The sequence below is a fragment of the Passer domesticus genome, chromosome 8 (genome assembly GCF_036417665.1).
Source record: "Passer domesticus isolate bPasDom1 chromosome 8, bPasDom1.hap1, whole genome shotgun sequence".
NCBI classification, from domain to species: domain Eukaryota; kingdom Metazoa; phylum Chordata; class Aves; order Passeriformes; family Passeridae; genus Passer; species Passer domesticus.
The window spans coordinates 24,761,810-24,788,102 of NC_087481.1; the positions used below are offsets into that span (position 1 = coordinate 24,761,810).

Sequence of the window (26,293 nt, forward strand, 5' to 3'; positions counted from 1 at the left end):
GCACAATGTCAGTTGAGTTGTTACCTGAGTCTGCCACAGTCCTCAAAACAGCCTTTCTGTGACCTGTTCTTCCTGCCGGGGTCAACTGCAAGAGCCACCCTTGAGGTCCTTTTTTCTGCCTCCACACATGGAAGGTATGAGCCTGAATGGGAGCAGATGATTGAAGAGCGGCTGTTACATTTCCAGATGCCAGGAAGGATGAAAGCAAACCTCCTTCCACTCTGCCTTTGTGGGGGGTATCTGATGGGATGTGACATCTGAGCCTGTGGATGTCTGGTGAAATAACTCCAGGCAGCGCATGGAGACACTCATCTCCCTCTGCAACCAGTGGGAAAGCGAGGGAGCTGCTCCTGCATGAGGTGAATCACTCACGAGCCCACCAAGAACCTCAGGGAGATCCTCAACGTGTGGGTAATGCATGTTTTTAACGTGTAACACCGACTTCCCTCCATGCTGACCCTACCTGCAGCTGAGCTGGGCTGTGACCAGAGGAGCAGTGAGGTCCTGGAGAGGAAAACCAGCATCTGGCTCCCATGCTGGCATTCCATGGGGATATGTCACAGCCCCTCCAGTGCCAAGGCCTGAGTGTGTTTCCTGCACCACTCACCAGTGTGAAGATTTTGGTATGCTACTTGAGGTGGTCTGGGAATTTAGCTGCCTCTTGGCCGTGGTGTCTGAAGCAGGGGTCCAAAAAATTGGTGTGCATTGCACTCTGTGACCACTCAGAAAATGTTGCCGATGGAGCCAAATTCCATCCTCCAACTTGCATGCAAACAAGCCACTAATTTCACTGGCAGTTGAATGTGCATATCTGAGGGCAAAATGTGGCCAAAAGCCTTTGAGCAGAAGTTTTAGCATAATCGCCCAGAAAAAAAAAAAAGGGGGGGGGGTGGGAATTGCAAGTGGAATTTTGCAGAGAAAAGAAGGATAAAAAAGTAGAAATCAAAGTGTTGAAAAGCTTTCCAGTAACAAAACTCTTCTGAGTTCTTTAAACAGCACAATAGCTATTGATGGGTAAAAAATAAAACAGGACAGTATAACCTCTTGAATTTATTCTGGTCCCAACAGGCTGTCCTTGGCATTTTTTCGGAAGAAACCCTTGAGTAAACATGTTGTCCAACGTGGAGAGACACGGAGCATGTCATAGAAGCAATTTGTAAAATGTTCTGGGAGACACACCAATGCTGTCAGGGCCAGGGAGCTGCTTAGCTTCACTTTGATTTACAGATAAATACAGTGTGTCTGGGGCTTCCAGTTGCCGACTGTGCGGGTGAGCTCCCGATTACGTGCTGTGTTCTGACTGCATGGGATTAATTGGGACCACCAGGAAGCGTGGCAGCAAGAGTAACCTTCCTGATTGCACGCTGCTGTAAGGACTGAGGAGAAGAGCTTGTGGCAAGGTGGGGCTCAGCTTCTCCTGCCGTGGGACTGGGAGTAAGATGAAACATAAAGAGAACATTGTAAAATTAGGATTTTCTGGATGTTCCCATGCAGGTAGAGCTCTGAATATTGAATGTAGCTGGCTGTGTCTGCCCATTTTTTTTAACTGTGATGCAGATTTTAGTGTATTTGGGGGTTTCCGCAGGATATTGAAGTGAAGCAAGTGCCCAGTTGAGATATTTTGGTTTTTATGGCATGATGAAACCTGCATGGGACATTTACCCTTAAAGCCTGTGGTGCAGCAAAATAAATGCTGGAGTGGCCTGGAAAGGGCTGGTTGGGACTTGGCTTTTATGGATGAGGGGATCAATGGAGGAGGGATGGTGGTGTCTGAAAATGAAAGCGCAATGCAGAGTGATTAACCACCAGGGTTCTGATGGTTGTTAATTACTGGAGTTTCCTTCTGGAAATGTCTACTTCAATACAGGGGCTGGCACAGAGCAGGAGTGTGTTTCAAGTGCAAATAAATGTCAGTTTTTGGTACAAAGTCCCAAAAATCTGGGATTATAGAAAGGAGAAGGGAATCCAGGAAGTTATGCCATGAAAAACAGCTTTGCATTGAGCAGTTTATTTATTTTTAATATGTTGCAGCAAGGTTATGAAAAAAAGTACAAGTGGATCAGCTGGAAGTGTTGTAATATTGAAGAGAACCTCATGTATTGCAGGAAAAGCAGCACTATGGGTGCCTGGGGAGAACAGGGGTGAGGTGAAATTGCCTGCTTACAGGTGATACTTCACAGTACTGCTCTTGTGGTGCAGGACAGTTCTGCACAGGAATGTGATGCCATGAGCCCCTGTCCCCAAAGAGGAGCTGTAGAGTTTTTGTCCAGCTCCTAGTGCTCCTTGATAGGCAGCAAGTTTGGATCAAGGTCCTCTGCCTTGTAGTCCCTGGTTTTTCTAATCCTGATCTTCAGTTTGCAACACCTGCCTTCTGTGAATAAAGCCAAGACAGCATCACTTTCTACCCCTGCTGCCAGCAGGTCCTACACACCTCATGCAGGAGACTGCCAGTTGGGAATAGGCATTTCAGGGGCGCTTCAGGTTTCCAAGGCTTGGGAAGTAGTGTGTGAAAGCACCCCCTCACCCCTAAGACAGCAAACCATCTTTACCATCATATAATTTCACACAGTGGGAGGGATTTGTCAGCAGGTTCCTATTCCAGACAGGTTTCTGAAAAGTTTCTCTACCTCTTGTGAAGATCCTCTGACCCCAGCCATGGGGACTCCCCTTGGTGCAGCTGCAGGAGGAGCTGTCAGGTGCAGGGTAGATGGATGCACAGGCTTTGCCATCAGAACCTGAGGTAATGGGGCTGGTAGTCACTGCCTGCCTTCACCATGGCTGTCCTTAGCATTACTGACATCAAAAACTGAGCAATGACACCTTTTCTTCTCCTTTTCCCTTTTTAAATTTTTCCTTCTGAAGAGGCTTAAAGAGCGTGTCCCTTCCACAGGTCTCCTGTCCACCAGCTCACCTCCGTCCCTGCCCTCAATTGAAGACAGCTGCCAGGAAATATTTCTGCTGTTTAGCTGAAGTGAAAACACATGGAGGTGGTGGGGGGGAAAGAAGGGCAGTGTTTATAACATAATTACTGTCATTTTGTGGAACTTGGGTTGAGGTGGGGAGAGGAGTGTGTTGAATGTGGGGGTGCATCTGTGCACAGGGCGAGACCCCCAGAGATGGTGGATAAAGTGAAGAACTCAGTGGTCCCAGTGAAGAACAGGCTGCTCCTTGAGCACAGGGACCAGTTTATCCCAGGTATCCAGACCACCGAGGCTGAGCAGGTGCCCTCGGCCCAGGGATGGCAGTGGAGCTGCGGGGTATCTGAGAGGAGGCAGGAATGTCCAGGGATGGCAGTGGAGCTGCGGGGTCTCTGAGGACAGGTAGGAATGTCCAGGGATGGTGGTGGGGCTGAAGACAGGCAGGACTGCTCGGGGATGGTGGTGGAGCTGAGGGATCTCTGAGGACAGGTAAGAAATCCAGGGGATGGCAGTGGACCTGCGGGGTATCTGAGAGGAGGCAGGAATGTCCAGGAATGGCAGTGGAGCTCCGGGGTCTCTGAGGGGAGGCAGAAATGTCCAGGGATGGTATTGGGGCTGAGGGATCTCTGTGGGGACAGGCAGGTATGCCCGGGGATGGTGGTGGGGCTGAGGAGTGTCACTGAGGACAGGCAGGAATGTCCAAGGATGGCAGGGGAGCTGCGGGGTCTCTGAGGACAGGAAGGAATGTCCAGAGTCGGCATTGGGGCTGAGGGGTGTCTGTGGGGAGGCAAGAATTTCCAGGTGGGGCTGAGCGATCTCTGAGGACATGTAGGAATGTCCAGGGATGGCAGTGGAGCTGAAGACAGGCAGGAATGCTCGGGGATGGTGGTGGGGCTGAGGGGTGTATCTGTGAGGACAGGCAGGAATGTCCGGGGATGTCGGTGGGGCTGAGGAATATCTGAGGGACAGGTAAGAATGTCCAGGGATGGCAGTGGAGCTGAAGACAGGCAGGAATGCTCGGGGATGGTGGTGGGGCTGAGGAATATCTGAGGGACAGGTAAGAATGTCCAGGGATGGCAGTGGAGCTGCGGGGTCTCTGAGGGGAGGCAGGAATGTCCAGGGACGGCACTGGGGCTGAGGAGTGTCTGTGGGGAGGCAGGAATGTCCAGGGATAGCGGTGGGGCTGAGCGATCTCTGAGGACAGGTAGGAATGCTCGGGGATGGTGGTGGAGCTGAGGGATCTCTGCGAGGACAGGCAGGAATGTCCGGGGATCGCGGTGGGGCTGAGGAGTGTTTGTAACGACAGGTAGAATGTCCAGGGATGGCAGTGGAGCTGCGGGGTCTCTGAGGGGAGGCAGGAATGTCCAGGGACGGCATTGGGGCTGAGGGATCTCTGTGGGGACAGGCAGGAATGTCCAGGGATATCGATGGGGCTGAGTGGTGTCACTGAGGACAGGCGCAGGAATGTCCGGGGATGGCGGTGGGGCTGAGGAGTGTCTGAGGGGAGGCAGGAGTGCCTGAGGATGGCGGTGGGGCTGAGGGATCTCTGCGAGGATAGGCAGGAATGCCCGGGGATGGTGGTGGGGCTGAGGGATGTCTGAGGGGAGGCAGGAATTCCCAGGGACGGCACTGGGGCTGAGTGATCTCTGTGGGGACAGGCAGGAATGCCCAGGGATTGTGGTGGGGCAGAGAGATCTCTGAGGACAGGTAGGAGTGCCCGGGGATGGCAGAGAGATCTCTGAGGAAGGCGGGAACTGCCCGAGGTGCAGCCGGTTCCAGCCGGTTCTGGCGGCTCAGCCCAGCCCCGCAGACCCGCTGGTGTGACGCCTTGGGCAGAGGGAGGTAAGGACGGGGGGAAAATGCTGGAAAATAGAGAGGAATGAGGGGGGGAAAAGTGATGAACAGCCCAGTGGGCACCAGGGGGTTGAGGAGGAGGTGGGGGTCCTACCCCGTCCTGCCTGTGGAGATGCCGTGATGGGGCAGGTACTGCCCCCCGGTTTTGTCCTTGTCCTGCTGAGCTGAGGCGTGTGAGTGACTGTGGGTGACAGCTGGGCACTCCGACCCGACACCACCCGAGTGTGGGTCACATCATTTACGTGAGGAGAAGGTGGAAAAGGAGCCCAGAAACGTGCATTTCATCTGTATGGCTGTGGGTTCCAGTGACAGACCCTGAGGGGTCAGCTCAGGCCCTGCGGACCCCAGTGCTGGGTCCACACAGAGCTTTTAATTCCTTTTTCTCATTTCAAGGGAAGAATTTAGGTAGGTTTTCAGTTTCAGAGTACTAGATGCTGTGATGACAACACAGATTTATCTTACCATGTAAGAAACCCTGTAATGTGCTCATTTTCTGGGGCAAGAAGGTGTTTTGTCTAAGCAAGGAGGAAGAAAAGTTGCTTTGGCACTTGCAACTGATAACATGTATTTTGTGAGACAATTGGTTTTGACTATAGGATAGATTTGATAGATTTGTGCAAAGTTAAATGAAGATAACGTGATTTTATTGCAATCGTGATGTAAACTGAGACACAGCTCTGCCAGGAAAGGTATCCCTCCCTCTGGTGTATTGTAGAATTGCAAATAGTTCATGACTGCAGATTAGTTGGCTTAGGGCTAAAAGGGGATATTGAAGACTGCTTCTTTGGATCATTCATTGTGGTTTTGTCCTCGTGAGGCTGGGAGCATGAGGCAGCTTGACGGACTGATTTGCTGTTCATACAGCTCTGTTTTTTCACCAGAAAAAAAATTTAACTGCTTAGTGTCTGGCTTCAAATGTAAAGATCTAGATTAGGAAGAAATTCTTAGAGGGTGATGAGGCACTGGCATAGGCTGTCCAGAGTGTTTGTGGCTGCCCCATCCCTGGAAGTGTTCATAGCCAAGTTGGACAGGGCTTGAAGCAGCCTGGTCTAGTGGAAGGTGTCCCTGTTCAGGAGAGGAGGTTGGAATGAGATGATCTTTAAGGTCCCTTTCCTGTCCAAATCATTTTAGGATTTGTTCTGTGATTCTATGCACTTTCCAACACCACTCCCCACACAACCCTTGCATGGTTCTTTGGAAGGGTAGCCCCAAGAAATCTGCCAGATGAGAGTACTTAGGAAATTGATTCCTTGATGGAAGGAGGCTTTGATCCCCAGCAGGTGCTTCTTGGCATGGTGGGATGGGAGTGGAAAAACCTGCAAACTGGGCTCTGTCTAGTGGGAGGCAGAGCAAGAAGAGGGAGCTGGCGACCCTGGCATGTGGTAGGCAATATCTTGCCATTAACAGATTGATAAATATACTTACTGTTGGGACCATACCATTCCTAGAGACTGCACATAATTTATATGAATAGAGGGGGTGTGAGTTCCAGGCCAGAGTGGGATTTTCAGTGGCTCTTGCCAGCAGTGATCGTGAGGACTCTTGTTGATTCCGAGTTACGTCTGACAGACACAGCCAGGCAATATGCTTTTGTCAAAAAAAACCAATATTTAATTTTTCATTCTTTTCTTTCTGCATTTGGGCTTTTCTTTTCATCAAAGCCATTGTTATTTTCCTTCATTTTCCCAAAGGCAGCAAACAAACAAGCCTTCAAAGTGAAACAAGCCTGAGTTTTCTTTTCTCTCAGGAAACTTGTTTTCCTTATTTTCAGAAAGCAGTTCTCGTAAGTCCCTGCTGCTGGGCCTCCCAGTCCCGTGCAAGGGGAGCATCAAAGGGGACAGGGTCTGGTGGGAGCTGTTTGCAGCCTGAGAGTGTTTGGTGTTGCAGTCTCCATACTTTGCAAAATGCCAGTTTTTGGGGAAAATTGCCTGAATTTGACTACTATGTAGCTGCCTGGTCCTCCAGACTTTTAAATTTTTTTTTATCCAGTGGAGCAATGAGCATCAGCCCTGGAGCTCTCTTGCACACCTGCAGTTATTGCTCATAGTTTAACATGTCAGTTCTTCTGCATATGTTATTTTTTTCACATCTGCTTCTGCACACATTATTTGACTTACTCCACAGAGGAATCCAAGGACTTGGCCACAGCAGCACAGGAGTCAAAGGCAGAGCCTGTAGGACCACAGTGTCCCTTGTGAAGTCAGCCAGGAAAACACTGCATGCCTGCAAATATCCCAGGCAAACAGAGGGCAGTTTCAGAGAGGTGTGGGCAGGGAAGTGAAACCAAAACAAACTGTTGCTTTCAAGCAACACACCGCCTTGGTCTTTGCAAGTGCAGACTCCGTGCAGTTGTTTGGGCCTGAGCTGAAGTGGCTGTAAAGTGCAGCCACTCAGATTTGATGGTGGTTTACACTTCTTTGCTCAGTGTGTGTCCCTACAAGAGCTCCTGGGAGGTGGAGGCTTGGGAGATGCGTGGGTACCGCCAGGTTGTGCAGCGGAGGCCTGGCAGCAGATGTGCCTGTCTCTGCTGGGTGTTGCTCAACACCTTGGCTCTCCCACACAGAAAACGTGCCTGGCTGAGCCTCTCTTTCCAGGCCAGCCACTGTGGTCACGTTCTTGTGTAATGCAGTGCTTGTTACACCCACTCAGCTGCAGTGTGGGCTTCACTAAGGCTTTTCAGGAGTGATCCTGCCCATCCACAGAATGACTGACAATCCTCTGACCTTCTTTGCAAGCTCTGGCTGTCCAGAGACAATAGCCCCAAGAAAGCCTGTTCTTTACCTTTCCCCAGAGAGCTAAATGTGGTGCCATGCACGCTGCTAGGCTGACAGAGCCCCTGAAAGCATGGAGGAACTTGGGAAGGGCACGGAGTCATTGCAATGGAATGGTTGTCTTCTATCAGCTTCAAAGCATTAAGAGTGAGGGAGGCTTACTCACTCGTGTCCCTAAGGGCTTCTTGGGTCCCCTCAGCACCACTCACTGCCTTTCCCTGGATGACACAGGGCACATGTGTTTTGGAGGCGCGAGGTGAACATAAACAGGCTTTTAAGTGATGTCCTGGTTGACAAGAACCTTTCCAGACCTGGAGGAGGATGCCTTCATGGGCACCATGATATTCAGGACTTGCGCAGTAAGGGTTTGATAACTTTGCCTTGGAACTCCTTGTGGCTGACTGTTTATTAATCTCTTTCTTTCTTTGACCCTTTTCAGCAGTTTGTCTTAAGACAGCTCAGAGTGGCCTTTTTTCCCTGAGGAGGGAAGGGAAGAATAACCCAAGAATGAAAAGCATTCATTGATCACCAAAGGCCACCAAGCAATAGAGTGCCAGAGGTGGGAAAAACACCAAGTTGTCTATCCATCAGGCCACAGAGCCCTAGAATTATGTATGCTTTGCAACAAAAATGCTTAAAGGACAAAAAATGTCACAGGGACCAAGAGAAAGCCACAGACTGTCTATGTGAGGCCACCCTCTTCTGCAGATTACACCTGTCTCTGCTGCAGACAATGGGCACTTCCAGTGCTGTTTTCCTGCCAGTGGTCAGCCCCTGGAATTGCTCCTGCCTGTGAGATTCAGTTTGTGTCTCAGCCTGAGCTGCTGCTCCCACCAGCTCCCCAGTTGGATGTGTGGAACAGAACTCGGAGACCTGCTGCCAGCCACGTTTGGGGGCTGCCTCAAGGCACTTGCCACCTTGCCTCACTAGTCCCTAACAAAGCAAATGGCAGCTCAGGCTGTCAGTGGCAGGATTTCAACACCTTGTGGCTGTCAGCAGTGTTAGTGTCCCATGCACAGCGTGCTGCTGGCCATGCTCTGGCTGTAACCTAAACCAGCCTTGAATGTATCCTTGATTCTGTCCTGGCAGGAGACCTGAGAATCCAAATCCAAAAGCAGCATGGCGTTTGCTTTCTCAAAACTGTGTTTGATGTGGGGTAGTGTTGAACAGGTTGACCGAGCCTAGGAGAGAGAGTCACCCTTGGAAAAGACAACCTGAAAGGACTTTCCCAGGAAGACCAGTTCCAAATCTGGCAGTTATAAAGCTGCTGCAGCTGTCAGATAGGCTTCTAGGAAAAATAACAGGACAGCAGGGCAGAGCTGACAGCTGAACTGGTACAGGTGACAAAATGCCATGCTGCCTCACCAGGGACTGAAGTGACCATTAGCCTCTCATAGGGTGTAAAAATTCAAATTGCTTGCTTGTATGCTTTGACAAAGGTGATTTGGGACCTGAATGCGCTGGGATATTTGCTGGTGAGTGCAACTGGATTTTCCATCTGGAAGGCATGACTGTCTGGCCTAGAAGCCAATTTAAAGAACAAATTAGATCTGGCTGTTTGTCAGAATCTCCTCCTCGAAATGCAATAAGGACAGGGTGGTTATATAATGTAAACCATTCTTGGTAGTTTAGTGGTCCTGAAACAACAAACAAGCCAAGGAGGGAAAATCGGTTCACAGAATTCAAAGCCAAAGGAGTTCAGCTGAGGAATTCAGTCCACATGATCCAGCAGAGATGTGTGCTGCTATTCCTGTATGTCTTGAAAGGAAACTGCCACCAGATCCTCTGCTATTTTCTGTCCACAGGGCCCTACTGATAGGCGTGATATTTCAGCCTCTGCACTAAACCCCGTGCTCCGAATATGCAGGGACAGTTGTGTGCAGAGCCAGGCAGTGTTCCCCACTCCGTCCTCACCAATCTGTGTCAGAGCCCTTAGGAAAGACAAACCTCTGTGGATAAACATGGGTTGTGATGGCTTTGCCCTGATCCATTGCAACATCCACTGACACAGGCAGGATGGGCACTTCAGAAAGAATTTCTTCACCTACAGGGTTTCCAAGCACTGGAACGGGCTGCTCAAGGAGGTGGTGGAGTCACCATTCCTAGAGGTTTTCAAGGAATGACTGAGTATGTCCCTCAGTGCTGTGGTTTTGTTGACAAAGAGGTGATTGGACAAAAGTTAGACTCCATAATCTTGGAGCTCTTTTCCAACCTCAATGATTCTGTAATTTACAAGGTGTGTGGTAGGCAGCTGTCCCTGCTAACAAGGGGTTTCATGCTGTCTCCTTGCTGACCCCTCTTAAAGCAGAGAAGTTTATTTTAATCACTGTATTGGTAGCAGCGTGTGGTCAAATTAAAGAAAAATATTTTTTGAGCCTGAAGGAAGTGAACCACCATTTCAGACTGATGTCCTTCGAGGGCCACTGCAAGGGTCTGTTTACTACCTAATACTGATCTAGTAATTATATATTCTTTACTTCCCGCTGCTCGTAATCATCAACAGGCCTCTCAGACTTGAAGAAGGTACGAAGCATGCACACGAAGTGGACAGCACTGATTTATTGAGGAGAAAGAGGAAGAATGTTGCAATGCATCAAGATGAGGTTTCAGATGCCTGAGGTAAAAAAGGAGTGCTTGGCTTAGCCATGTGGACAGTGAGTTTTGTAGTGAGACGACCCAGATCTCCCCTCTTCTCATTGGAACCTGTCACAACAGATCCCCTTTTTCTGGACTGGCATAAATCTAGAGTGACTAAACTCATGTTGAGCTGGCACAAGACCTATGTGGCAAAGACTAAGGAAGCTAAAAAGAGCTTTTTTTCCATTGACTTTAATGAGTCCCAAATGAGAAGGATTGGACCCTTTCTCTTAAAACAAGTTTGTTTATTGGCATTCAGCTTCAGACATGCCCTTTGAGCGCCCAGCCTGATGGAGATGCTGCGTCCTGGAATACTGCAGCCATCGTGTGAACTGGTCTTGCCAAGTGTGCCTTTGGGATAGAAAAGCATCTTTCCATAGTCCTCTTGTGATGCTGCTGAGGCAAAGCCCCAGTGGCAGCTAAAAACCCAACAAGCTGGAAGAGACTTGGCTGAAGGTTTACTGGTAGAGCTGCTTTTAATAAAGCAGGTTAATTACCCTGCCAGGGAGGATTTACATCAGGTGCTATGAAAGCAGCGGTGGTGGGAGGGAAAACTGCTGTGGAGCCATTCTGCTCTCTGACACCATCAGTCTGCTCCCAGGCTCACACCCTTCCTGCTTCTCTTTGCTTTCCTCTCCTCACACTGGTGTGCAGGACTGACCCCTGGGGGGCAGAGGGCATGAGTGAGGGCTTTGCCCTGCACAGGGGAGCAGTGGTGCTGCAGAAGGACATTAGCAGTGCTCCTTGTCTCCTGGCTTTCCTCTGCGATTCATTTCCAGGGAAATTGAACCCGACTCCGCTCCATTAGCCGCTAACCTCTCGTCCTCTGGGCCTGTCTTTTGCATTAGGATGGAGCAGAGCTGCCTTGCACGCTGCTGTCAGGGTCTGCATCAGCTTTGATAAAGGACCAAGAGTTGGAATGAGAGGAAGTATTTACCTAAAGTTGTTTTCAATTTCCTGAGCTTGCTATATCCATTCTCCTTCGCTTCTAGATTCCCAAACAATCAGTCTTCTGGGGGAGCCTTGCTTCGTTACTTTTGCTTGCCCCAGTGCAGTTGTCACTTAGTCTGAGTTTCCCAGTCCTCCCAGCTCTAATTCATTAACTTTAAAGTTCATACAAAGCTGTGGGTTTCCCGGCTGCTTGTGCAGGGATACATGCCTGCTCTGGCACTGCAGGATTTGGTTTTCCTGGATGGAGCTGTGACACAGCTCTGCCTCCCTCCTCTATGCACATGGCATCTGGTCAGCCCTGGGCTGGACCCAAGATTTTGGGGTTTCTGGCTCAGCCCACAGGGCATTCACCCTCCATGTTGGTTGTCCTGGGTTGGTGGCAGCTTGAGCCTGATCTGCACCTGCCAAAGCTGAGGAGAAAGGGTTTTCTTAGTCATGTGTGTGGAAATAGGTAGTGAAGGATTAACAGGAATCCTCTGCCTGGCAGAGGTGAGGGGGAGGCCGGAGGAGGGTGAGCTTTGGGGTGGATGGAATAGCCCAGCTGTGCAGTGAGGCTGAAGGCATTCAGCAGTAGCTTTTCACTAAACTGTTTAATGGTAAATCTAAATGCAAATCAGTGCTCTGGCTTATCAGTCCCACGTGTGCCAATGCACTGTGGCGAGCACCACGGTGTACAAGCAACTAACTGAGCATACAATGCCTGAGCTTGGTTTTAATAGAGGGAGGTTTTCTGCTCAGCAAGGGGCCGAGGGAGTTGCTGTTGGGAGCAGAGGGGCTTTTCCTCAGAGCCCCAGCCTTGGGATGGAGAATGTTGCGCCCTGATGATTTCATGCCTGAAAATCTCACCTTTATTTTTCCACCTGGATGAGAAGATTTTGAGTGCTCAGTCTATGAACCTCTTTGATACAGCTAAAGATTTGTACTGCTCCAGCTGTGCTGAGAGCCTGTAGCAATGCTCTGCACCAGGGATTTCCCGGGTTCACCAAAACAAAGAATTTCCAAAGCAGCTGTGCCAGTGTAGGCACATCTCTGTCATGAGCAAAACCCATCTCCCACAGGCTGCTGTGGGAATAATTAGGCTTGCAAGATACTGGGGAATAGTGCTGCAGGCATGGAGGCTTTTTCTTGTCTTATTTGTAGCAATTTTTTTCTTAATTTAACTTCTCTTTCCCACCCAGGCTCTGCAGGAACCACGATAACAGTAAAAAACAGCCTAGCAGAGACGATCATCTCTGCAGACTCCACTGGCACCAAAAATTAAAAATCAGCTCCAAACAAGGAAGAAAAAGCCTAGCAACAAACAAAAAACCAAACAACTGCTGCAAAGAAATAAAACTTCTTCCTGTGAAATGCTTCTTGGCCGTGAAGGGCTTCTGCAGTGAGAAAAAAGCTCCTCCATGAAGAAGGGTGCAGAGCCTGCTTTGCTCAGAGCCTTTTCCCTCATCATCTGAACAAAAGGTGAGAGGTTAGTTGAAAACAAAAGGACAAGCGTGGGCAGTTTAGCTGTGTGTCCACCACTTGCTGTCTCCTGCTTTGCTCCAGCAAAGCCTTCCCTCTGCGGGGTGTGCTGGAGATGGGGTGGCCCCAAACTGTGCAAAAGCTGTGTTTGCTCCATCCTCTCTTGGAAGCTCTGACACAACCTCTGCGGGAGCTGCTGGTGGCCAGGCTCCCACCCTGGACACGGCTCAGCTCTGCTGGGCTGTTCTCACACAGCTCTGGGGACAGGTTCCCAGCACTGCAGCTGCACAAAGCCAGTTGGGCTTTGCTGGGAGGGAGGCAACAACGAGCTCAGGCATTCTAGGGTTATGAAAATATAAAACCCTAACCAGATACTACTAACTTTGCTTCTTGCTTACTTCCTTTGCAGCTACCAGTGCTAGGAGTTCATATTGTGCAGTGAGCCCTTTTGTTTTGTAGGAGACCAAGTGATTGAAAACAGCCATGATATTACTATGCATGGACAGTATATTTTTTTCCATGTATTTTCATAACCCTTTTCCCAAAGGATCAAATGTGTCTTTATTCTATAACTCCACAATGGGTTAGAGCAGCTCCTCGGGCGGGAATTGTTCTGCTCCATAGGCCACTTAATACTTCCTATAAACAAATACCAAATTAGGTAGGTAATACACAATATTCCTGACCTTACTTGCAAAGTATGTGTAAGTGCATCTCAGGGAGATACCCATTGTGAACCTGAGGTTAAAGATGACAAAATACTTGTTACGGTGTTTTGGGTTTTTTTTCTGTTTTAGTTTTTTGGAGTTGTTTGCTTTAGTTTTATTTTAATAAAAAGCGAGGGTATGTGTATGTGTAAAACTGCATTTCCCACAAAAGAAATGCAGGGAAGCTTTGATCTCAGACCTCTATTGTACCTTAGGCATCTCTGGTACCTAAGCCAAAGTGTGTCTAGTTGAGAGTGGAATTTCACAATACTGCCATGAGATATAATTTTAAGTATGCACGTGCATGCTTGCTTTTTACTAACACTGTGTAATTTTCTAAATATTGTCTAAATTTGAGCCATGACATCAAGACTCCCCATTAGAGCAGGAGCCCTTGGTCCTTCAGATTCCCTGGCATGGGAGTTTTCCACTCTGCTTGCCTTTTGAGAACAGGCTGTTTGGGACAGACAGGATACTGTGGGAGCCCTAGACCTTGCCTACACTTTGGGCCCAGTGGCAGATGCTGCCATACTGTTATGGAGGTGACTACAAGCCTGCCAGCCTCTGGGATGTACAGCAGCTGAGGACTGGGAAGGTCCATGACCAGGAAAGGAAAAACCCCCTAAAAATCTCTCTGCCCCAGTGTCCCATTTGTGTGAGAGCATGCTGACCTTTCCTCACAAGGGCCCTGAAAGCTGATGGGAGTTTTTCTATTCCCCCGTTGCTGTTTCTGTCAGGCAGCCCTGCTAAGATGTTCCACTCTCACTGCCTTGCCTTGGAGGGATGCGGCTGCGCTTGCCTCAGCCCCTTGCAGTGCTCCATCTGAGCAGCATTTTGCAAAGGGATGGTCTGCAGACCATGTACTTCCACTTGCAAGAGTCCTTCCCACCCCCTTGTTTTGTTACCCTCCTTCCTCCTCTCTTCTCTGCTCAGAAAACATCTGTTTCCAGATGTTGTTCTTGAGTCTAATAAATGCAGCGAAAGGCCTTGAGTTAATATATTTACAATAGCTGGAGATGTCGCCTGCTAGTTAATGGCTGGTTCGAGCACACCAAGACCCCCGTGTTTCCTGCAGGGGGGGAGGGGGAAAGCAGAAGAACAGAAAGAGAAAGAGAACTGGGGTGGGGTTTTTCTCCCTAGTAAACGGTCTGAAAAGGGGAAGATTAGTGGCAGGATTGAGCACATGGCATCACCAAGCAGCTGGCTTCAACTTCCAGTTAGTGACAGGAAGGACATATTTTTTAATAGAAGGTTTTCTTATAAGTGAAGAAAGGTGAGGAAAGCCTGCTGCTGTTACCTATCCCTTTACTTGTTGTAGATACCTGGCTGGCTTGAGCTGTGCTCATAGAAGCAAGAACCTCATCCATGCCCAGCTCTATCCATTTCTGGCCTGTGGCATGGAGTGGTTCATGTCCACAGTTCCTGCCTTGGGCCAAAGAGGGTTTATGGTCTGTTGCAATGAGAGCACATTGTGCCATGTGAGGAATCCCCACATATTGTGAGCACTGTGTGTTTGTTGCAGAGCAGTGCTGGGCAAGCTATGTGGGGTGCTCTGCCCATATATCAGATGTCCCTGAGAAAGACAAAGTGCCTGTGCCAGCCTAAGACTGACCAAGCTGGAGTCTTGCCACACCTGCTTGTAACTGATCAATTGACCCAGTGCCATGGGCTAGATGTGAAACTTTTGCACTGTACAGAGGAGTTTTGGCTGCTTTGGGAGGTTATATATGAGTTCTGTTTGCTCCAGTTCTTTATATGTTTGTGCTGAGGTCCTTAAACGCCCTGGGAGGCCTGTTAGAAGCGATGGAAGTGTGTGGTTACTGTCCTTGTGAGGAACATCATCAACCTCCCCGAGGAAAGAGGGATGCAGCCTCAAGCTCAGCGTGTGCAGGGCTTTCTGAGAGTCACTAGTCAGTGAAATCACTCCTGATTGCAAGTCAGTATTTGTTTCTACTCAACCAACTTTGAGAGTCACAAACTTGCAGGAGGACTGGTTTCAGGCCAGCACTCACCTCCTCTCAGGCCGCCGGGAGAGCTGAAGTCTGGGCTGTGCTCAACTCAAGGAGTGCTGAGATGATTCCACATGCCAGGCCTGTCTCTGGAGGCAGTTTTTTTGTTGAGCAGTGCTGCAGACTCAACATGCACAGTTGGCTCAGGTTTGTGGCTAAATTAGTCCATCTCTATTGGCATGGGATGACAGGGCTCCGTAGTATCTCATGGATAGAAAAATTACCCTCCTGCACATCTGCAGCTGAGGCTTCTGTGTGAAACCCGTGTGAGTGCAGCTCCCCAGCCTGCAGCAGCTATGACATACCCTCTAAATGAGCTGATCAGCTGGAGAGGGCTGGCGGGGAGGCAGGAAAAGGCACTTACAGAGTCATTCAGGCGATGCTCGTGTCTGGACTGCAGGATCTGTATCAAAATCCAGCGCAAAAGAGCAGAGAGATCTCCCCACCCGGTGAGGGGAAGAGAGATGTAGACACCTGGCAGATTTCCATTTTTAGCTTAGGGGGTGCGTTTTTGTGATTTCAATGCTTAGGTTGGTATAAAGAGAGGTGGGAGAGAGACAACCTTGGGTGAAACTTTGTATAACACAGGCAGGCAGCTGCAGTCATCAGTAGTTCAACCCCAGTCTTGAGGTAGTGTACTGCAGCACTCTCTAGGACACTCAGCACCAGTTGCTAACTGGTATTTATTTTCCCAAGAAGATCTCTGCTTCTCAAACACTGTATCATCAGCCTCCAGGCATCTCCCTTTCATTTCTCTCTGTCTACTTATTTGCTGTGATTGCAGGTGGTATCTTGGGTAACTCCCATGGAGCCAGGGCCTCAAAGACTTCTTTTCCTTTTGTAAAGAAGTAGGCTGCAAACACAGGGGGTAGGAGACCGGGGTGGCTACACCTCCTGAAGGAATAGACACCCTTTGTGTGCCGGGTCTGTGGGTTACACATCTCTGCCCCGCTCATATGAAAAACTGTTGAAAGGCTGCAGCCATCAGAGGGGTGTTTTCCCTGCGTGCCGGAACAGCAACGCAAATTTGAGCAGTGAGATGACAAGAAACCCACTAAAAGAAATAAAGAAAGGATTTCCTGCCTCGCAGATGCTAAAACCCCATTTTGGGAAGTGAGTGGCTGTGAAAGGCATGAGGCCATCCAAAGAATTGGGGCTGTGTGCTACCGGGCCCTCCGAGGGTTTGTCTGGTGGAGGAGAAACAGCTCGTGCTTGCGTTAACCTGCTCCCAGAAGGTCTGTCTCTTCCAGCCCCCTGAAACAGAGACCAGGCCAGAGATGAATATGAGTTTTCTCTGCCAGTTAATCTCCAGCACAGACTGCACGCAAAATCTTCATTTAAAATGTGTAAATGACAGCGAAAGAGCCACAAGGGAGCCAGATTTTAAGAGACCAATTTGCTGCCTGGCTTTTAATGACTGTGCACCACGGTGAGCTCTGTGCTGCTTCACTGCTGAGCGTGCTCAAGGAGAGGATGAAAGAATGGACAGACAGACAGGCAGGGGCTCAGCAGAGCCTGCATGTCACCCTGGAGGATAAAATATTGTATGTTATGCTCAGAAAGACTGGGAGAGGTGGCCCTCCCTTGCTCCTGAAGAACAGAAGGAGGCTTTGTTTTCCAGACGCATGGCTCGGAGCTGCCCTACGGCACGTTTTGGGGAGACTCCTCTGTCTGTCTGGTGCCCTGTGCCTGGTGGGACATGGAGATGATGGGAAGTTCTGCTTCACTAGAGGGCCTCAGCAGATTAGTTCCTCTGAACACCCTTGGCAGGTTGTACCCCCAAATGTTCCACCCTTGCACTGCAGCCTGCCTGCCTGGGGTGTTTCTCCCTGCTGCCCTTCGCTTGTTTCTTGCAGAGCCCTCAGCTGCCAGCTCTTGTTTCCAGATGTTTCCTCTGCTTCTCGCCCTGCCTGGCTGCTCTCCTTAAAACATCGGGGTCCAAATGCCCCACTGCCGGTGCCTCGGGGCTGCCCCGGGATCTGCGTGGGGGACACGACCGCCCGTTTGTACCGTGCCATAAAGTGCTCCCGGCTGCCTGGAGGAAAGGAAGACGCAGGCTGGTGCGAGCCCAGCCTCTGCTTTACAATCTCTTTCCTGCCACTATAAATAACCTCGGCGAGAGTCACTTCAAAGGGAAGGGCTGGCGGCAGAGAGGTGGTTTGGGGACCGAGCGGGACAGGGGCGTCCCACCGCCCGATCCCACCCCGGCGCTTTGCATAAATAAATAAATCATGCGGCAAGGGAGAGGTGGAGAGAGAGGGCGAGCAGAGGAGGTTACTTTGGGAAGCCGCGCAGCTCGCTCATCCCAGCCCCGTAGTTCGGAGGGAGTGTGTCATGTTACAGGGGAGCCGCGATCAGCCAGAGCACAACGTCGCCGGAGCAGCTGAGAATTACCTCTCTCTAATGGGGACTTTCATGTGCGAGCTCCTGGCCACTCTGCGAAGGAACTGAAACTGACAGCTTAGAAAGAAAAACCTACCCGCGAACCAAAAGACTGAAATACAGGAGGAAAAAAAAAAATCTTGATCAGATTATTTTTTCCCCCCTTCGCACTCTTTGCTGCAGTTGGATCCCTTTTTTCTGCACCCCTTTTATGTGTGTGTGGTTTGTTTTTATTTTTTAAAGACACCCCCCCATCTACTTTTGTAATTATTGCTGTCACTTGTGATTTGCTGGCACTGGGATTCCCTTCGACGTTCTTTTTCTATGCCTTCTGGATTGTGCGTCTTGGAGTAGGAGCGAAGCTTTATTTATTCTATTTATTTATTTATTGTTTCTCAGGACAGGGAGGGAATGTTGGAGGAGAAGAGCTGGAAAGGCGTCGACGAAGCAACTTTTGACAGGGGGTGTGTGGCTCCCCCCAGGACCGGCGATGGGGAGAGATGCTGCCGCCTCCCTCTCCTGCTGGGCTCGGGGCTGCCCGGCGTGTCCCTGCTCTCTCTGGTGCTGAGCCTCCTGCTGTACTTTCGGACCTCTGATTTGCAGTCCCGGGTGTCCCACTTGGAAGCGGACAGACCCACACAGCTCCCTGCCTGGCTCTCAGCAGACCAAATGGAGACAGCTATTTTGGGAAGAGTTGACCAACTGCTCAATGAGGTCAGTGTTCTTTCATTTTGCATGTATAGTTTGCAGTATTATAGGTTTTAGGCATTTGTATGCTTGCATAGTCACGTTATCCATTTTTCCCCCCTTCCTTAAAAATGTATCTCTGCACGAGTGATGCTGCTGCTAGGTTGAATTCCCTGTTCCTTCAGGTCCCTCCCACCTCTCAAACTTGCTTGGCGTTTACTTCTCTCTTCTCAGCCCACGCTGTAGCTGGAGCCTGCACTTTGCAAAGAGGAAAACCTCAACCCTGATCCTGTTGGGGGGGCAAAAACCTCCAGTCCTTCTCTTCAGGAGTCTTGCATGCTGAAAGAGTTAGAATTAGAGGTTAAACCTGGGGATTCAGCCTGGGTTTGAGCCCCAGAAAGGGGACAGGCGAGGCATGTCACAGCCAGCATGGCTATGGGAAGAGGTAATTGCAAGCACACCAATGTTGTGATGGGCTGGTATTGCTGCTGTACCAGCCCTGACCCCTTCCACAGCTCCTGGCTCGGGAAAATGAGACACACTGGTGTTGCCAGCATGGTTTCTGGTATTGCCAGGGTATCAATGCAGAGCATATGTCTGTGTTATACTCACTTGAGTCCCATCCAAACTCCACTGGACCCTGTGGGCTCTCCTCTGGTGGTGGGGGAATGCTGCTACTGGCTTCAGCAGGTCAATAAAGAGGGCCCCAAAGAGCAGATTATTGTTGCTGACACCTTTTACTTTGCAGTGTTGATGCTGCTGGGGGCTGTCTGTGTTCCTCTCCTCTGGCTGCGATGAGTATTCCTTGCCTTGTTGGGCTTTGAAGTGGTGTTGACATGTGTCAGGGAGCAGATGGTGGCTCATGTCTCTGAACTCTCCAGACAGGTCCCCACTGACCTGTTCCCACAGCTCCAGGAGAGGCTTGGGGGTGAAATTCAGGGCTGGAGCCATTTCCACCCACCTTTCCTTCTCTCTGTTTACTCTGGCTTTGGCTTGAGTCATGCTGGAGAGATCCCTAGGGCTAGCCCAAAAACTGTTTGTAGCTGAAAAAAAAATCTCTTTTGGGCTGCTATTGCCAGATGAGGTGAGGAATGGGATGATCACAGTGCTGACTACTGGGACCTGCCTTGAGCAGTGCTGCCTGGCACCTGGGGTGACCTGGACCCCCTCCTGCTTTCTAGGAGCAGTGAAAGTCCGTGGTGAGGAGTTCAAACCTACAGCTGACAGGCTCTGCTGCTGTTTATGGGTCCTGTGAGAGCAGTCCCTGGATCTGCTGGGCTGTGCAGCCAGAAGCTGTGAACCTTGAGTTAGCAAACACTGCAGGAGCTGAAGGATATGGTTTTGAGTTGCCGCTTTGGATGAGGAATAAGGGAAATACAGGGTCCATGGGGCAATATCCTACTTTAAAAAGGGGTTTGGGGAGGCAGAAACGTTGAGAATGATTGGATCTGTGCCTTATAGTTGCACGCTCATGCAGGGACTCCTTCCCTGCCACCAGGCAGGGATAGTGCAGCATTCCCTCTGTTGCTGCTGGCATGAGTCTGCTGGGAAGTCGAAGTTTATCTCTACTGAGATTTGAGAAGTGCCTCCCGGGAGTGGTGCCTGGGGCCGGATGGCCCTGTGTCCTGCTGGCTCTGCTGGCAGTGACACCTTTACACCTTTTTATAGCTCGGCTTAGCGAGGAAATGGGGGTCTCATGATGCCCGTGTGCCCAGCAGCACCCCTGTTTCCTGAGAAGCCCCTCCTGTGCTCATGGGGGTGGCCACAGTCCCAGTTGCAGCCAGTGTAGGGAGCAGCTGTAGGACAGGAATGACTGCTTGAGGGGCCAGCACTTGCCCCTGAGTACCACCAGGGTTACCAGCTCCATCCTGGGCCACAGCTTCAAAAAGAGCTTGGAGAAAAGTGCTGGAGACTGTGGAGGAGGAAGGACACCTGGCCCATGTCTCCTGTCCCTTTATACCTGTGAAAGTCTGATGCCTGTGGAGGAGGAGGGCTCTGTCCCCCAGGGAGGACACCCTTGCCAAATGTGCTGCCCACTTCTGCTAAGCATCTAAACCTCAGACCTCCACACTCAGCCAGAGGCACTGGCATGGACCAAGCAGCTCGAGGTCCAGGGCACGGGGCTGCTGGTGGACAGATGGTGGGGTGCCATATGAGGCTTTTGATTAGGAAAGAAAAATCCTTCCGGCCCTCCTTTTCATTATGTCTGAAGCAGGGCTCAGGACTGACTGGTGAGGGGCAAGGATGGAGAAAAACAAGGTGGATAAAGGCAACAGGGAATGGATGGGAGAAAAAAAAAGTCAGGAAAGCAAAATAAGTTGTGCTGACCATGAGTGGGGGAGAGGGGCTGCAGATGGGTTTGCTGTGATGGACGTGAAAGTGGGATATTCATCTCCCCCTGCTCAGACCCTCTCCGCCTCTCATTGCCACATCCTCACCATTTCCTGGTGCTTCAACCTTAATGGGTTTCACAGCTGCCAGCTCAGTGTTATCCATCACAAAATAAAACAGCAAAGCTTTAAAGGAACCCCAGCTTTAGAGAAAGCTGATCAGAGGTGGGAGGGAAGGCACAGCACAGGAGCACATTTCTAGCTCTGGTGGCTGTGAAGATGAGCTGGAGGGATGTGAGGGCTGATAGAGGAGCTCTGAGGTTGTTCTCAAAACTTGTACTGCTCTGAGCTGGAGTGTGTAATGCCCTCCAGTCTGGGCCATGAATGTGCCCGGGTGTTGCCAAGGGTCTGCAAGGGACACCATACAGATTGCACTGAGAAGGGCAAATTGCCAAAGTCCTTTTGGAGGCCTTTCTTCCGGACATGCAAAAATAAAGCAAAGTGGCAGGGAGAGGAGCTGGGGTGGTTTGCTGAAGATGTTAATTTTAAGGCAGCTGGTGGGGATGTTTTCTCCATCTCAGAGCCTGGTTTTTGAGCACTGGCTGTGGCAGAGTTTCCATCTCAGCTCAGGAGGAGCGGCAGATGCTTTCCCAGAAGCAGCCTGACCAGTGCTTCATTTGCTACTGTGTAAACCTCTGCCTGGTGTAGGCGAATACCACAAGGGAATTTTCTGCCAGACTCAAACTGACTAGGTTTTCTTGTAAAAACATCTGTGCAGAATGGGCCAGAAGCAGGTAGTACAGGGAGAACTTTAACTCCACGTAGGAATTCGAATTCCTCTGCATTTATGAGACATCATAAAATCATACAAAGGAGCACAAATAAACTCACTGCTGGCATTTGCAAGAGAGGCAAAGCTTTCCAAAGAAGAAAACAAGGTCCTTTCCCATGCTGGGTAACACTTGGTGCTATTTCACTTGCCAAAAACTCATCAAGGTGGAATACGGGATGGGTTCAGTGCTATTGCTAGGAAAAAGAAATCCCAGAATTTGTGAGTTTGTAGAGATACAAATGTGTATGTGTGATGCAGCAGCAGGTAATCTTGTGCACCCTGGGAGAAGATCAGCTGCCCCTTAGCCGTCACAGGGGCTTGTGTTGAAGGTGTTTGTTGTGGTTTCAGTGACTCTTAAGGGATTCAGGAATGTGCCTGTGATTGGGGAGGGAGCACTGATCCTCACTGCTTTCCCAATAGTCTCATTTCCCTGGAACTCTTTCCTTATGCAAGCAAAGGAGGGACACCAGAAAACTCTTTCCCTCCTGACTTGAAGCATTTCTCCCCTCTCATTTTATTCTGTATCTCAAAGCACACTGCTTTGTTTCCTAGGGTCTGCAAGCTTGCTCTAAGCATCCCCTGCCTACATCTTTAGCTTAGCATTCTTTGCCCCACAATCAGGGAATCTATTTTTTTCTTTCAACTTCTGTGGTAGCTAAGTTCCATTTCCTTTCAGCTGCTTGCAATCCCTGTAACTAGGTGGTGTTGTTTCCAAGCTTTTTGCTCCACCTGGGAGGACTCGCTGCTCTCTTTTGCTTTGTGCCACATGATCCCATGATCCCAGGAGCTGGGCCTTTAAGAAAAAACGGGGAAATTGGAGGTAAAACAATAAGAGTTAACAAAACCACCCACCCCTGAAATCCTCCTGATGGTTGTAATAGATTATCTATTTAAAATGTGTTTCTCTTAGCTGTTGGAGATAGTGGTGGGAAATGATTTCACCTCCCCGGGTGACTGCAAACAACTGGGAATGCTAAAGAGCTATTAATCTGCCCCCTTTGAAGAAGCAATGCCTCCCTCTCACCTAATCTCAAGTGCCCATCCAAAATAGACAGGCACTCGCAAGGTTTAGGACACCACAGGAGTAGCCTTGCTGTCGCTGCTCTGTCCACCCATGTCCTGTCACACTTGTGGTCAGTTAACAGAACCCATGGGAAAAGCCCGTGCTGGCTTTACTGCCCGTTCCCAGCAGGTGTTTCAGCATGACCCTCCTGGCCTTGCCCTCTCGCAGACGGGATTTTCCTTCTCCTGCCTCTCAGCAATGTGCCATGGCTCCTGAAATCCTCCGAGGTGCAGGCAGGGGCGATCAGCTGTGGCTCCAGCGCTGGCAAAGGCTTTTTTCAGCCCCTTGCTGTGGTGTAGGGGGAAGATGCAGCTGTTATGTCACTGGATAACGTGACAGATGAGAGCAGGCTCTGCTGACAAAGCAATCCCCTCCATAGGAAGTGTTTTCAACCTTTCTGGAAGGCAGCCTGTTGCTGCTCTTGATGTTACAAGTTCCAGGTATCCCGCAGGTGAAAAAAATCCCCCAGATCCCAGAAAGGAGATTGCAAAGATTAGATTCCCAGAGCCAACCTTCTTTTTAAATTTTGCTTACAGAAGCCAACTTTGCCCTAAAATTGAATGCTTTTCTATTGCCTGGGAATGAAAGTTTTCTCTTGGAAATGACATTTTTAGAGGGAAGTACATTTGGTTTGCTCTCCTGAACAAAACCAGCTTCTTGTGTTGGACCAGGCAATATTTTACACAGTGGAAACGAGAGAAGCAGAAAAGGCTGGGGGTTTTGTTTTGTTTTGCCATCTCCACCCAAAGTTGAACTGAGGTCTCCAAGAGCCGAGGATTTTTTCTGTGGCAGTGTTTGTTTAATAGACTGTGCAGGAGAATGAACACCAGGCGCTCCTAAATCCCTGGTGGGTTTTGCCTCCTACCAAAGGGGAGCAGTCCCGTGGCACTACTGCCCTTTGCACTCCCCAGGGATGTGCAGAGCTCTTGGGCTTGAGGGAGACATGAGGGTTGGGGGAGAATGTCCAGCTGCTGGTACGTGTGCCATGGCTGCATGCTCGTGGTGCACGGAGCTGTCCTCCAGCCTGCCCAGCAGCACCCACACCTCCCTCCCCAGGGGCCCCTGTCCTTGAGAAGGCTATTTCAGTAGTCCCAGGTCTTTCCACTACCTTGACCCTGCAGATAAAGCCTCAGGGAAATGTTATCAGCCCTGTTCCGTTCCCAGTCATGCTCAAGTCCTGCTGGGTCATCACTTCCCTGTCCAGTTATGCTGCTCCTCTCTTTGTAAGCCTGCACAGCAACCCAGCCAAGGCTTCTTGCAGCACAGCCTAACTCGGCCATTCCCCCTTACAGCCCCTCCAGTGCCTCTGCACTTGGTGGGGCAGGGATCTTTTCCATGTTTCCTTGCAGATTTGTGTTCTGTAAAGGCCCCTGTTGCATGCAGGGTGTTTGGAGCCTTGTTGGCTAGGAAATGGCTTTCTGCTCCTGCCATTGCAAGCCATCATCCATTCCTTGTCTGAGCCTGATTCCAAACATGGGAGCACCACCCAAATGTGGCAGTCTGGTGTTGGAGACGTTTTGGTTGGCACATGTGTAGATGGGAATGGGGCTGTGTGTGTGCACATACCAGTGTGAGTATCCAAATAAAGGCTCTGCTGTCCTACTCGTGCCCATGTTTGACCACTAGCATTAGAAGCCAGGAAGTGCTGCAGAGCAGAGCTGTGCCATCTGGGGTGGCAGCAGGATGGGAACGTGCCCAAATGCAGAAATTCACAGAATATCTGTGCTTTTCACTGAGAAGGTAAACACTGATGAAATGCTCTATGGGAACTGGCAGTTGTCCTTGCCTAAAACCCTCTCCTCACCCCGCTATCAAATCAACTTGCTATCAAAACATTTCAATCTACCATGCTCTGAAAATATTTAATTTCTAGTCAGTCACAACAACCGTTACTCTTTTGACTTGCAGTGAGGAAGCCAATCCTTTCAAAGTGAAAAAGTGGAAATGTTCCAGCCAATTCTGCCTTCCTTCATCCCAGGCGGAAACAAGCTGATTTACTTTTATCCTCTCTAAAAGAATTTTTCCCCAAACTGATGCCTTCTTGCAGGAAGATGCTCAATTACTTGTGAAAATAAAGCAATTTTTATACGATCTTAGGCATGGGCTGCTGCTGTGTCCTATATAAGGCTATTTCTTTTGAAATATTGGCCCACTTGTGAAGTAGTTCGAAAAATAGGAAGGCTCAGCTGGGATGGAAGTTGGGCTTGGAGGTTAGGAGGGAAGAGAGAGTGACTCCAGAGCTTAGGAACCCCAGCAGCTCAGTGGTCTCAAATCATTAACCAAGTGTGGTTCGCAGGCATTAATGAATAACCTGTTTGGATTGATTTGCATTTTCTTCACTAAATTATGGTTATTTTATAAAGTCTGTGAGGGGTGGTGAGGATGCTACCCTTGAAGCACATTTTTCTCAGGACATGGGTTAATTTTGTTGATGTTCCCAGTGAGGGAAGATGCAGTGACCTCAGGTGGACTTTATTTGCCCTTCAAGAGATACACAGATGGGCCCAGAGAGCAGGAGACTCACACGCTGGCACCATTAGAAATCCAAACTCATATATGAAATGAACATTCTGACAAAATTCCACCTTATGGAAGCTCTTGATAGGTTTTGTTGTGTTTTGCCCTTGGGGGAAAAATTAAGTTTCACAGCATCTGAAAATTTCAGGGGATGCTGTTGCTGTTTTCAGTTCATCTTCAGCCACAATCGTGCAGTGGGACCCTTCTGTCCATCCAGGTGTCTCCAAGAACATCAGGAATGTGCTGCAGGGTGGAAGAGGACCTGCTTCAGATCTTCATTTTCTGCCCACTGAGTGGGTCTTCTGAGAAATGTGGCTTTGTCACGAGGACACAGTCACCAATTTATTTGCCACTGCCGGCTCTTGGTTTTGTAATGCCTGTCAGGAGGACCACATTTGGAGGCCATTACGAAACTCCCTCAGCCTGCTTTCAATCAAACCCTGCATTTCTAGTTAGGGGCTATGAACTTCATTGCCTTTCTTCGTTCCCAAACTGCTCTGCCCTGTCTCTCCCATCTCTACTTGGGCAGCGTCCCCTCCCAGTTCCACTTTTTCAAGAATTCGAGGCTTTGGTTTCAATGGTATAAATTAATCCTTTTTCTGTTTTTCCTCTCTTGGCAGAAATTGAAGTTCCACTTGCCAAGACATCGAGAAGTTCGAGACACGTACCAGCGATGCAACTGCCCGGCAGGTAGGGATCTGGGACAGCTGGCACTGTGGAAAGTGACAAAAACTTTTCTGTCTACATCTCATTGAAGGATTTTTTAATGCAGTCTCCTGGGTGAATGCAAAGTTATGTGTGCTTGCATAACAGTTTGCTCAAATACAGGAAATTGATATGGGGGTGTGGGCAACAAGTCTGGTACGTACATAGGTGCCAACATGTGACAGGAACAATGGGAAAAGGGATGGACATCCAGGTGGATGTCCACATAGCCATAAGAGAAGGACACGTCTGGAGGGCCAATGTTCCCACTGATTTTAGATATTAGTTTTGAAGTGGGCAGAGAGGGTCTTGGGAAGTGCATCTTTCTTGCCTGATTTTGGGAGGTTTGAGAAATGTAGGCTAGATCCAACTCAAATCTGAATTTTGGTGAGCCAAAATGCCTCAAGGGTGAGAAGATTTGAATTCCTTGGTGTTCTACAACTATCCGAGGCATGTCACAGAATTAACAGCC

General features: G+C 49.6%; 1 long non-coding RNA gene across 19 annotated transcripts in view; it reads left to right on the forward strand.

Annotated features, from left to right (window-relative positions):
* Positions 1-26,004, forward strand: part of LOC135306188 (uncharacterized) — a 47,640-nt gene extending 21,636 nt beyond the window's left edge. For 5 of the 19 annotated variants that reach the window (XR_010367009.1, XR_010367008.1, XR_010367007.1 and 2 more), the window contains exons 4-7: positions 10,047-10,162; positions 12,310-12,589; positions 18,087-18,401; positions 25,737-26,000. This is a non-coding gene — a long non-coding RNA (uncharacterized LOC135306188). Of the gene's footprint in view, positions 1-4,039; positions 4,123-4,685; positions 4,761-4,922; positions 5,178-6,078; positions 6,155-7,982; positions 8,103-10,046; positions 10,163-12,309; positions 12,590-18,086; positions 18,402-25,736 lie in introns of those variants that run through there. The other 14 variants (XR_010367018.1, XR_010367014.1, XR_010367015.1 and 11 more) reach the window with 10 other exon arrangements.
* The last annotated feature ends 289 nt before the right edge of the window (positions 26,005-26,293 follow it).